This window comes from Rhinopithecus bieti, unplaced genomic scaffold (genome assembly GCF_001698545.2).
Source record: "Rhinopithecus bieti isolate Rb0 unplaced genomic scaffold, ASM169854v2 scaffold_3854, whole genome shotgun sequence".
Taxonomy (NCBI): domain Eukaryota; kingdom Metazoa; phylum Chordata; class Mammalia; order Primates; family Cercopithecidae; genus Rhinopithecus; species Rhinopithecus bieti.
In genome coordinates this window covers 647,760-660,016 of record NW_016804356.1, presented here as the reverse complement: position 1 = coordinate 660,016, position 12,257 = coordinate 647,760, and positions in this window count along the sequence as shown.

Here is a 12,257-nt window from a genome sequence, read left to right as displayed (position 1 = left end):
AAAAAAAAAAAAAAAAAAAAAAAAAAAAAGAAATAGCTTCCGGTCCTCTAATGTCTTTGTCTTGCCCTACTTTTTTTACTTGATTAACTCTGACAGTTCAGAGGCTTTACCTTGCTACACAGGCAAGATATGACGTCTTCTTTCTTTTACAAATTGTCACGTGTTCCTACTCAACATATGGTCTGGTACCTTCTGATTCTAAAGTTTTAACTGCATTTTGTGACATTAAATGTTTTAGTCGCATTTACACATTAAACCAATTAAGAATGTCTGGCAAATAGTTTTATTAAAACTGCTTTATTAACTTAGTTTGAAGTCAAATGGTTCTGCCATTTAATATTGTGATGAACCTCGGGAAAGTACAAAATTCCTTTTGGTCTCAGATTTCATGTCTGCGTATCTCCAAGGGTTACAAGAGAATTAATGAGATCATATGCATACATGCAGCTAAAATATGACTGGTACCTAATGGGCACTTAATAAATAATCATGGTCGTTGCCTTCTTATATTGCTGAAAATATTCTCATAGATAAAAAGGCATCGGGCTTCTATTATAATACTCTAGAAATAAAATATTCCATGGACTTTCTCTTTCTTATATAATCTTTGAAATGGAGTAATTTAACAACTTTATTAAAATGAAATGACATTGAAATTATTTCCTGCCTTAACTAGATATATTTTAACTTGATAATTTAAAATCTTCCAATAATTTATGTTCTGTTATCCCAACAATTAAATGTTTTACAACTGTTTTGCAATATATTTGATAGCAGTATTCCAGATGGAAAAGATGTTATCAAAACATAGTTTATTAAGAAAAGCCAAAATATGTGTGATTAAGTAGATTCTTGTATTTTGATTTTCATTTGTAGCATCAGCTGGAATTATTGGTATGAATACAAATTTCATTATGTCATTTACCACCTGAAATCCTCCAGCAGCTTTCCATTGCTTCAAGAATAAAGTATAACATTTAAAATCTCTTTAAAGTCTTCTTTCTACCATTCTATGTCACTTTCTTTAGAAGCAAATTCTCCAATTACTCAAAAATATTTTCACGCATAATAAATACCCTAACCATACTGAGTTACATGCTGTTCCCTAAATCATTCATGCTTCTTCAAACTTGCATAAATTTGGATTCTTATTTCTGTGTCTGGACTATCACTCAGCACCTCTCTCCACACACAGATACTTGATGATAAAATGTATTGATACATAAATAATCAGCTCAAATGTCACCTCTTCTTTGAAGGTTTCTGACCCCCCAACTGTTTTTAGTGTTCTCTATTCTTCTCAGTATTCCCTTTGCACTTTTCAGGCATCTCTTACAGAATTTATTTAATTCATTCTATTATAATTAGGTTTTTATATTTCTGTCTTCTAATGTGATAGTAAAAATTCTTCAAGGGAAGTTTTCTCATTTTTTATCTTTTTTTTTTTTTTTTTAATCTGTGCCAGTCCTACACAAGTGTTTGTGGACCAAATAATTAGGACTTTTTTGTATATAAAGCTCACCTGCAATTAATGAGTATTACATATGTTTTTGATTGTCACATTATATCTCTAATTCCTTCTCAGTAATGTAGAAATACTTTATTCTCTCTTGGTATTTCTACTTCAAAACTGTTTATTTTATAAATTATTCAATAAGAGAATCATAAGAAATGATGTTTTGGAGAAATATGCAAATATGCTAGTGACTTTTCTTTTTCAAATTTCATAAACTATAGGGTTAATGAGCCATGAGCATCTGACAATCCAAGCATCAAATAGGGTACATAATATGTCCTGAAATACATTAACACCATATTTATCCTATTTGAATATTTAAAGAACTATTTACCAGACAAAGATAACATTATCATCTTTCTTTTTACTCACACAATGCCATTAATTTTCTTTTATTCAACAAATATTCATTGAAAATTACTATGTTTAAGACATTAAACAGGATGTTCTGAAAAATATTTCTTACTTTCAAAGAATTTATCTACAAGGTGAGATAAGATATGCTTATAAATAAGCCAGACATTGATAAATGAATAAAATAATAACAAAATACAAGTTCAAAATAAGGAAAGATAATTCTATCTTAGAAATAGAGAAGAAAACTTGAGTTGTATCTTAAGACATTAACAATGTCTGGCCATGTGATGATGGAAAATTACCAACCTTTCAACTTTTCAGTATTTGTCCTCTTCATATTCTTGGTGAAATAAAGAGTATAGATATTAAATATCCACCATAATCACATTAGACACTTAAATTACAATAAAAACATTATGACTGACATCCTGATGACAATGACTATTTGAGTATGACATTGAACCACAGGCAGACTGATTTCTCTACATGATGAATTTGTAAAACTAGATTTTTAAAACAGATTTATCTAGGGCATGACTGGCTCTGCTCTCTGGTTGGGGTTATTCGTTATTTTAATCTGGATGCTTTAGGTAATAAATCTGATTTTTAAATTGCAGGAAAATAATATTATTGTATAGTTATACAGTTATATTTTGGTCACATTTAACCTGAAACAGCCATGTAAACTTAGAAACTTTCAGTTTAGAATTATTCGTATAGCTCTCTAAGAAATCATGTAATTTTAGCCGGGCGCGGTGGCTCAAGCCTGTAATCTCAGCACTGTGGGAGGCCGAGACGGGCGGATCATGAGGTCAGGAGATCGAGACCATCCTGGCTAACACTGTGAAACCCCGTCTCTACTAACAATACAAAAAACTAGCCGGGCGATGTGGCGGCGCCTGTAGTCCCAGCTACTCGGGAGGCTGAGGCAGGAGAATGGCGGGAACCCGGGAGGCGGAGCTTGCAGTGAGCTGAGATCCGGCCACTGCACTCCAGCCTGGGCGACAGAGAGAGACTCCGTCTCAAAAAAAAAAAAAGAAAAAAAAAGAAATCATGTAATTTTGCAAAGAATTAAAATACTGCTTTAGTGAACAGCATGGTAATATTTTTCCAAATAATTATTTCAAGTGAAAATGAAATATTTTAAATAAGTTTTCGGAATTAAAGAGTAATTTTTCCTATATTTGTTGAAATAAAAAGCTAAATGAGGAAAATAAGAATGTCAAAGTGATACACAACATTTTGAAGCATCGGAAAGAATGGTTCACTTATCTCTTAATTGTTTATGATTCTTTAACTATAGTTACATTTAGAGAATTTTAAAGTCACAGGAAGAAGATATTATTGCAAATATAATAAATCAAACCAAGTAAGTAGAGAGATATCTGAAAAATCAAAAGATAAGTTTCTGTACTAGGGGCACTTACAAAATCCTAAGTTTTACAGTATGTATTTCATTTCAATTTAACAGTTAACTAATAATGCAGATTATTTACAATAGGAAAATTTTATAAGAATTTCATTGATTGATAGTAATGATTAGGTGACCGCTGAGTGATGGTGTTATTTCTGGTACCATATTTTTTCTGGTTTCATAGTTTATTTTACACAAATAACAATAATTTTATGTTCAGAGCTTAAGATATACTGTGTATAGAAAATAGTAAGAAAACATATTGAAACTCTTGTTTATTATAGATATCATTTGAAGTGAAACAAGCTATCTGCTTATTCAATATGATCCCTAGCATTTAGCCTAATTCAGAATCTGAATCAGCGAATTTCTTTTTATTGTAGCCTTTCAGAAATTACCCAGAAAGATGAGGTGCATGTGTATGTGTTCTTGGGGGAGGTAGGCTATTATATAGGGAGATGGGATGCAGACACAGCTATTTATGATACTTTTAGTGCTTAGTGTTAGAATTATTTATCCAATAGGCATAGGAAGCAACTGTTTAGGGTATCTGCAACACTAACTCATCCACCCTACTAATATATTTTCGAAAGAACTGACTATATAATTGTTAAGAAAATATTCAAGTAATCATTATAGAAAATGATCAAAATTTCTCCATACTTATTTTTTAAGAAATGGAGGTTGGAGTGAAGGGGCTATTCACAGGCACAATGCTAATACATTATCGCCTCAAACTCCTGGTCTCAAGCTTATCCTGCTGCCTCAGCCTCCCAAGTAGCTGCGACTACATGTCTGCACCACTGCACCTGATCACACTTTCTTACATCCATTGTATTCTTTGCTATTTCCATTATTTGAATAAGATATGGGAAGGAAATTTTAATTTTCGAGGGCTAGACTATCAAAGACCTTACAATTGTATCAGAAGTGCACAGGAATGTCTCAATGTCCAAATTTGAGACAATTGGAATATAGATCCTGAAAATAACTGTGAATGATTGAAACATAAATGTTTACCTCTGGGTAAACAAGGAGTAGATGCAGTAGTAGGTCCTTTATAACCAACTTTTCAAACCCTAATGAATTCATGGATCTGAACATTCATGGCCACTAACATAACAAAAGAGACATGCGTTTCTTTTCTTGGAAGAATCCATACCACTTCTAAAGCCATCTTGATCATAAAACAAAAAAACAAAACAAAAAAAACCCAAAAATGAAAACAATCAAACTTGACCAAACTAACCCTAGATCTAACTACTAATTTAAAAGACATTCAGAGAGCAGAGAAATGTAGTGATGCAATTAGGAAAGGTAACAATTAAGAAAACTCTACAGGAAAATTGTCTAGGTTTCTACAACAGATAAATTAAAAAGAAATTAAAAGTATCTTATGAAACTCATGAAACAATCATTGTGTGGGCCTTTTTGGATCTTGAATCAAGAGGAAACTCATAATTTCATTTTTCTGAGAAAGATAACATAAAGTAGCTAAGGCACAAGAGCAACACTTTCAATTTCACCAGTGGTATGTTCTCTAATATTCCCTAGCAAATATTATTATTACATTTTCAAACCTGAAACACTTTCACATTTATGACAGAAAATTGAATGGGCAATTTGTTGTACACTATTATCAGGGTTGGGTTTTTTTGCAATCACACATTTCAAATGGAAATTTATTTTGCAACATATTTGCCTACTTTATGCCAAGTATCTTTTGCAAATTAATGTAAAATCTTTTTTTTACCTCTACTTGAGTTCTCTATAGGATAAATTTTTTTCTTAGAATATTTTTCTTCTAGCTACAAGGAAAGAAATAATTTTGAAAATAGCCCTAAATTCTGAGAAAATATTCCCCTTTCTATACAAAATTACACCAGAATGACTTGAAATGCTCTTGAATTTTTAGTTTTCTATGTCAGGAAGAAAAAATGGTGTTGACAAGTTAATTATCTCTTGCTTAAGTTTGTCAGATGCTCTATGTTTCCTTCTAAGACTGTAGATTTGAAATTACATCATTTATTTTAAGCAAGAATTAAAATGGGTGAATGACTGACATTCCAAGACATGGTGTAAAATAGAAACAGAACTGGCCCTTGAATGAATTGTAAAAGGGTATAAAAATGTATCCTGACTTGACCATTCAACACTAAATTTATCGGTCAAGTTTAGGAACTTGGATGTACATTGCACGTACATTGCCAATGGTTTCTTTGTCATTTGGCACAAAGAAAAGAAACCAGTACCGAAACAGCAGTACCTGGGCTACCGCTCTTCTTTCTTTTTCCTTTTAAAAATATTTTCCTTGCTACTAAAATTACAATAGTAATACATATTCAAATAGAAATAAGACATAGAGAAAAATAAATAGAATAAAATAAAATCCACTAGTTGTTTTACTTAGACTGCCATGGTTTAGATATATTTTCAAGTTTTTCATATTTCACAAGATACGTGCATCTAGTAAATGGTATCAAAATAAAGCTATTTCTTAAACCGTTCTTTCTTGGCATATAAATATATTAAGCATCCTTCAACCTAAGCAAATATTTTTATGTATTTATTTTATTTATCTTCCACTTAAAATAAATATATGATTTTAAATCTAGAATAGATGGATATTTTCTCAAAAATTCACTGAAAGGCAAAAGACAGTTTTAAAATCAATTTTGAATTTAAGAAATTTGGATATTTTAAGTTCATTTTCTAGGATTTACTTACCTTCATATTTTAAGTTTTCAGTTGTTAAAGATAAACATAGATACATCAAAATTGTAATGAGTTTCTTTAAGCATTCAGCAATTCACCAATCAGGCAGCATCAGACCCCAGGTGGTTCAGGGATCCACCAAGGGGGCACCAGGAGAAAACTTTTATAAGGCATGTGAAGAAGCAAGACAAAGAAAATATTTGATTGGTTAAAGTGGAAAGTCACTAAAGGTTAGTTGGCAGTTCCTGATTGGTTAAGCTTAATCTTTCTTTTCATAGTTTATGACCGTTCACTCTGAGTTGAGTTTTGGTTTTCTTACATAGGAACTTAACATCCTGGAGTCATCTTAACCTAATGATTTGTCAATTAATTTTTTAATTAATTCTGTTTTATTTTAAATTCCAGGATACATGTGCAGTACATGCAGGTTTGCTACATAGGTAAACGTGTGCTATGGTGATTTGCTGCACCTATCAACCCATCACCCAGGTATTAAGTCCCACATGCATTAGCTATGTATTTTGACGCTCACCTTCCCCTGCCCCCTCCACAGGCCCTAGTGTGTGTGGTTCGCCTCTCTGCATCCATGTGCTTTCATTCTCCACCTCCCACTTATAAGAGAGAACATGTGATTCCTCAGAGACCTAGAACCAGAAATACCATTTGACCCAGCAATCCCATTACTGGGTATTTACCCAAAGGAATATAAATCATTCTACCATTAAGATACATGCACGCATATGTTCATTGCAGCACTATTCTCAATAGCAAAGACATGGAATCAACCCAAAATAATTTTTAAACATAATGAAATCTAGAGGATAGAGTTGACAATCACATGCATTTTATGTGTATTCTGAAGAAATTATAAGGAGTGTAAATTTACTTAGAAATTTCATCTCTCTCCCTACTTCTTAAATTGTAACTCTATGTGATGTGCAGAAATCAACATCTAAACCAAAATGGCTCTCAATAAGCATTAGCCAACTGAACTTCTTCCTCTTTTTTTTTTTTTTGTTTTTTTTTTTTTGTTTTTTTGTTTTTTGTTTTTTGAGATGGAGATTTGCTCTGTTGCCAGGCTGGAGTGGAGTGGTGCAATCTTGGCTCACTGCAGCTCCACTTCCTGTGTTCAACTGATTCTCCTGCCTCAGCCTCCGGAGTAGCTGGGACTATGGGTGCCCACCACCATTCCCAGCTAATTTTTGTATTTTTAGTAGAGATGGGGTTTCACCATGTTGGCCAGGATAGTCTTCATCTCTTGGCCACATGATCCACCTGCCTCGGCCTCCCAAAGTGCTGGGATTACAGGCATGAGCCACTGCTCCAGGCCCCTAAGTCAACTGAACTTCTTAGCAAAATTCATTTTATGCAAAGTCAAAGCATGCATTTTCTGCAAAATTCACCTCAAATAATGTCATTTTTCTGTAATTTACATTTAGTGAGGAGATAAGGACCGGAAAAAAAATATTTAAATGGAACCTATTCTCTATGTGAATGATATACTGAATCAGATTTTCTTAGCAACTAACCTACTTCTTCATTTAAACATTTTTTTGTGTAGCTGTTTTAGGTTATGCAAATTATTAATTTGATCATAAAGTATAATTTGGGACTTGAAAAACACAGAATTATAAGCTGAGGATTTTGTGTAAACCAAAATAAAATGCCTATAAGGTTCATGACAGTCTAAAGAGTTGCAAAACAAATAGGGTTAAGAATGTGGTAAAGAATAAAAGGTAGTTTGGAGAAAGATTAATAAAAATCCTATGAAAATGAAATTTCATATTTTTGAAATATATCTGTGCTAAATGTGTCCTGTACCAAAATGAAGGTATGATCATACCAAATGTAGGTATGACCTTACATTTAGGTCCAGTAGATGTCCTCCTTCATAATACAAGCAACGCAAAGCAAACTTACTTTTATTCATTTTTCTGTCATATCTAGGACTGTTCATTTTAGGTATATTTTGATTTAACTTCTCTTTATTAAGGTGTAAATGTTATCTAGAAAAGACAAATATTATTCTTTCCTTTAAGTAACTTAATCAATCTTTTGGGAATGGAAACAGGTAAGGTTAATTTCAAAACAGAGATGGGATCTGGACAGAAGTGAAGATTGAGTGAGTTCCTAAATGTGAGAGGTGAGTTTATGTGTGTGTGTGTTGTGCACTGGGGTGGTGGTAAGAAGCGGTGCTCAACCCAGCACAGCAATGCATAATCTTGGTTCAGGACAACTACAGTTTTATTGTATTACACTAGATACATAGAATTCTGAAACATACTGAAAAAATGCCAACTAGATATTTTATTTATTTTTATTTTTTGAGAAAAAGTCTTGCTCTGTTGCCCAGACTAGAGTGCAGTGGCATGATTTTGGCTCACTGAAACCTCTGCCTCCTGGGGTCAAGCAATTCTCCTGCCTCAACCTCCTGAGTAACTGAGATTACAGGCGTGCATCACCACGCCTAGTTAATTTTTGCACTTTTATTAGAGATGGGGTTTCACCACATTGGCAAGACTGGTCTCGAACTCCTGGCCTCAAGTGATCTGCCTGCCTTGGCCTCCCAAAGTGCTGGGATTACAGGTGTGAACCACTGTGCCCAGCCCAACTAGATATTTTAGAATTTTGCTTATGTTGGCAAATAACTTTGCCAACTTATAGATCAGTTTATAAGTTTGTACTCTGGGCTTGTTTTACATTTCACCGAATTTGAATCATCTTTCTATTTACTAGTTCACTCACTCACTCACTCTCTCACTTCTCTGTCAAATAATTACTGTGTATTTACTATGTACCAGGAACTCTCCTAAGACTAAAAATAAGAAAAGAAAAAGATTCAACCCTTGCCCTCAAGGAGCCTATAACTTGGAGTGGGATCCTGAGACATTAAGTATTCATTTATAAAGCAGTGATTGGTCCCTTGGTCATGCTATTGAAGACTCACATAAATGGAGAGGCGGAAGAAAAAGAGAGGAGAAGAGCTGTCAAGTAGAGTTAATTTAGGTGCTGAATCTTGAAAAGTAAAGGATGATTCAAATGAGGCTGGTAAAAGCTGAGGAAAGTAGGCCTCAGGACAGTGTAAGCATAGGCTCCGTGATAAGAAGTGGCACTTGATGACTCGGAATGAAGGCTAACACAATTCTCTTCAAGGAAACAGCCAAGGGCAAGGAATTTTCCTATAATCTCCACCTACTACAAATTTCATAACAGCTTAAAAGGTCAGTAATGCTCTACACCTGCTAAGAAATTTGTGTTTGAAAATTACTTTCACAACAAAAGTGTTATATAGCAATTGTTTTTATTGCTTCTTTTATCTTCATATTGTAGGAGATGGAGAAATTTAATAGTCTATCTTTAATTTTATAGTAGATACAGAAGGGACATTTTCTCAATCTCTTTAAAGTTAACTGCAATAGAACAAATATTATCAAGAACCTTGTAGATGATGTGACAAATTTTGCAGAGAAAGGTTCTTATGGCTTCTGCATCTTTAAAACTGCCTCATAACTGATTATCAGCCCTAATTGATCCTGGCCAAGAATTCTCCACAGAACCTTCAGTAATTTAGAGAGGCAGTACTTCTGGTAAAGTACCACTTAAATCATCACTTAGAGAAAAGAGGTCACTAATGTTTTTGCCTTAAAGATGAAATTCAGTAGAGCTCAGCCACGCAACAAACCATATATCCAAATGCCAGATGGCTATTTCTACGTTGTACATACACTAGCAATTTCTTAGAACCCACCAATAAATGGTGCTTTTGCTAAAATGAAGAAGTTAGGCCAGGTGTGGCTGCTCACACCTGTAATCCCAGCACTTTGGGAGGCTGGGGTGGGGGGGGGTTGGAGGGGATCACAAGGTCAAGAAATTGAGACCACCCCGGCCAACATGGTAAAACCTGGTCTCTACTAAAAATACAAAAATTAGGTGGGTTGAGGTGGTGCGCACCTGTAGTCCCAGCTACTTGGGAGGCTGAGGCAGGAGAATCACTTGAACCTGGGAGGCGGAGGTTGCAGTGAGCCGAGATCAAGACTCAGTCAAAATAAAAAAAGAAGTCAAAGCCCACATTTTCTCATTTTACTTTTATTGTATAATATTTATAGGTTTAAAAAATGTGTAAATGTAGTACACAATTCTTGTAAACACTTAAACTAGTTTCCCCAATGACAACATGATTTACATAACCATAGTACAGTTACTGAAATGAGGAAATTAACACTGACATAATACTATTAACTCGCCTTTAGATCTTATTCAAATATTTAAAGTTTTCCCACGAATGTTTTCTTTTCTGGCCCAGGATCAAATTCAGAATTCCACATTGCACTCAGTTGTCATGCCTCCTGTGTCTCCACTAATCTGAAAGTTCCTCAGTCTTTTCTCGTGTTTCAGGCCTTGATACTTTTAAAGAATACTGACAGGCAGTTAGTACAATGTCCCTTAGCTTGGCTTCATCTGCGGTTTTCTTCTTAATACATTGAGTTTACAGGTATTTGGCAATAATACAACAGTGGTAATGTTAGATGTTTTCAAGTGCATTAGAGCAGGTGGTGCATGATATCCATATGTCTTACTACTGCTCTTGCAGAAGTTGGATTTCCTTCTTTGAAATTAAGGCGTATCTGTGGGAAGACACTTTGAGACTATGCAAATGTCCTATTTGTCATATACATTAAATGCATCAATGTCTCTTTCCTGTCACAATGGCTCTGGAGTTTGCTGCATGGCTATTTTATATTTCCATTGTGCATTCTATAGAAATTACTTGGAATTGTACTTTATGGAAGAACGCATGCCTTCCTATTTGTTACGCATTCAATTTCTTATTCATGTTAATATCGATCATGCGTGGATACTTACCTTATTCTATTGGCTACAATCTGTTACTATTGTTACTTAATTTGTTGTTTAAATTGACCCATACTAGAACACTGAGAACTCCTTCAAGTAGACCCCTGAGTCCTTTATATATCCATGATTTTTTGAGCACTTCCAAACCATCTGGCACATCCAAATCTTTTAAGCATGTTAAACTCTCATTCCTTTAACTGAAAAATGAGTGTTAGAAATCAAGATCTGGATGCTACTCAAATGCTAATTTTTAAAATCTTTTATAGAATAAAGATTTATTATTTCTAAGTTCATAATGTTATTCATCTGGTAAGGTTTTTATTTTCTAATGCTATGAATGGCCTGACTGTGAAAATATTATTATTCATAATATTCTCAACTGTTTGCAATGGAGGTTGGCAATCCAAGACTTTCATGCAGATGTGTCCAATAGCCTGGATGCTGTTGTCTTGTTCTCCCTATTACAGGATAGACAATTATCCTGTTATTGCTTTCTCCAAGTCTTTTCATTAAGATCAGTCTTTATTTTTTAGTTTACTCCATATCTAGTCCCAGCCCTTATGTAGGCAATGTCTTCATGCTGCCTTCTGACTACTCAGAACTGACAAAGGTGATTCAGGTAGTCTTCCCTTCCCTTCCCTTGCAGGACCTATGTGAAATTTTTTTCTTCTCCTCATCCCATCTAAAACTTCTGAATCCTCAGTATTGCTGACATGAGGTAGATGTTAAAAGGAAAGCAATGGATTTAAACATGTTTATACTAGATTAAATGTCAGTAACATCTATACTCCATTTAGATTTCCAGGTTTTATTTAATGTCTAAATGAGACAGACTATTAATTCAGTGATTTCTATGCCTGAAAATAAAGTGAAATAAATTATATTGGGAAGCATAAGAAAGTATTTTGGATAATATATTTCTTGGAAAAAACCCAAACTGCATAAAACTAAGCCTAGACAATTCTACTTCTTCCTCAATATGTGCAAACAAAGAAGGTCAGAATCTTAGGACAACATATTTATGCTGTGCATCTTCTGGTATAACCTCATTTATCTAAACGTTTGCTTTATGACAGCATTTCACAGCACAAAAAGTTAAATTAATTCAATACAAAGATCCCTGATAAACATTTAACAGGACCATTTCTCATGACCAGTGTTATACATTCACATTCAGTATTCCTAAACTGCCCTTTTATTGATTAGTTGCAAAATAAGCAGGTCCCTGACATTTAAGAAATATTTGGTGACACAAACATCTTGAGAGAAAGCAGATGCTAAAGGTGGATAATAACTGGTTTGGTGCCCTTTATACTATGATGTGTTCTTCACTTTTGACATATACCTAACTATCATAGTTATGTGGCTATCAACACAGTGAATGTCACACAATGTGTAAAT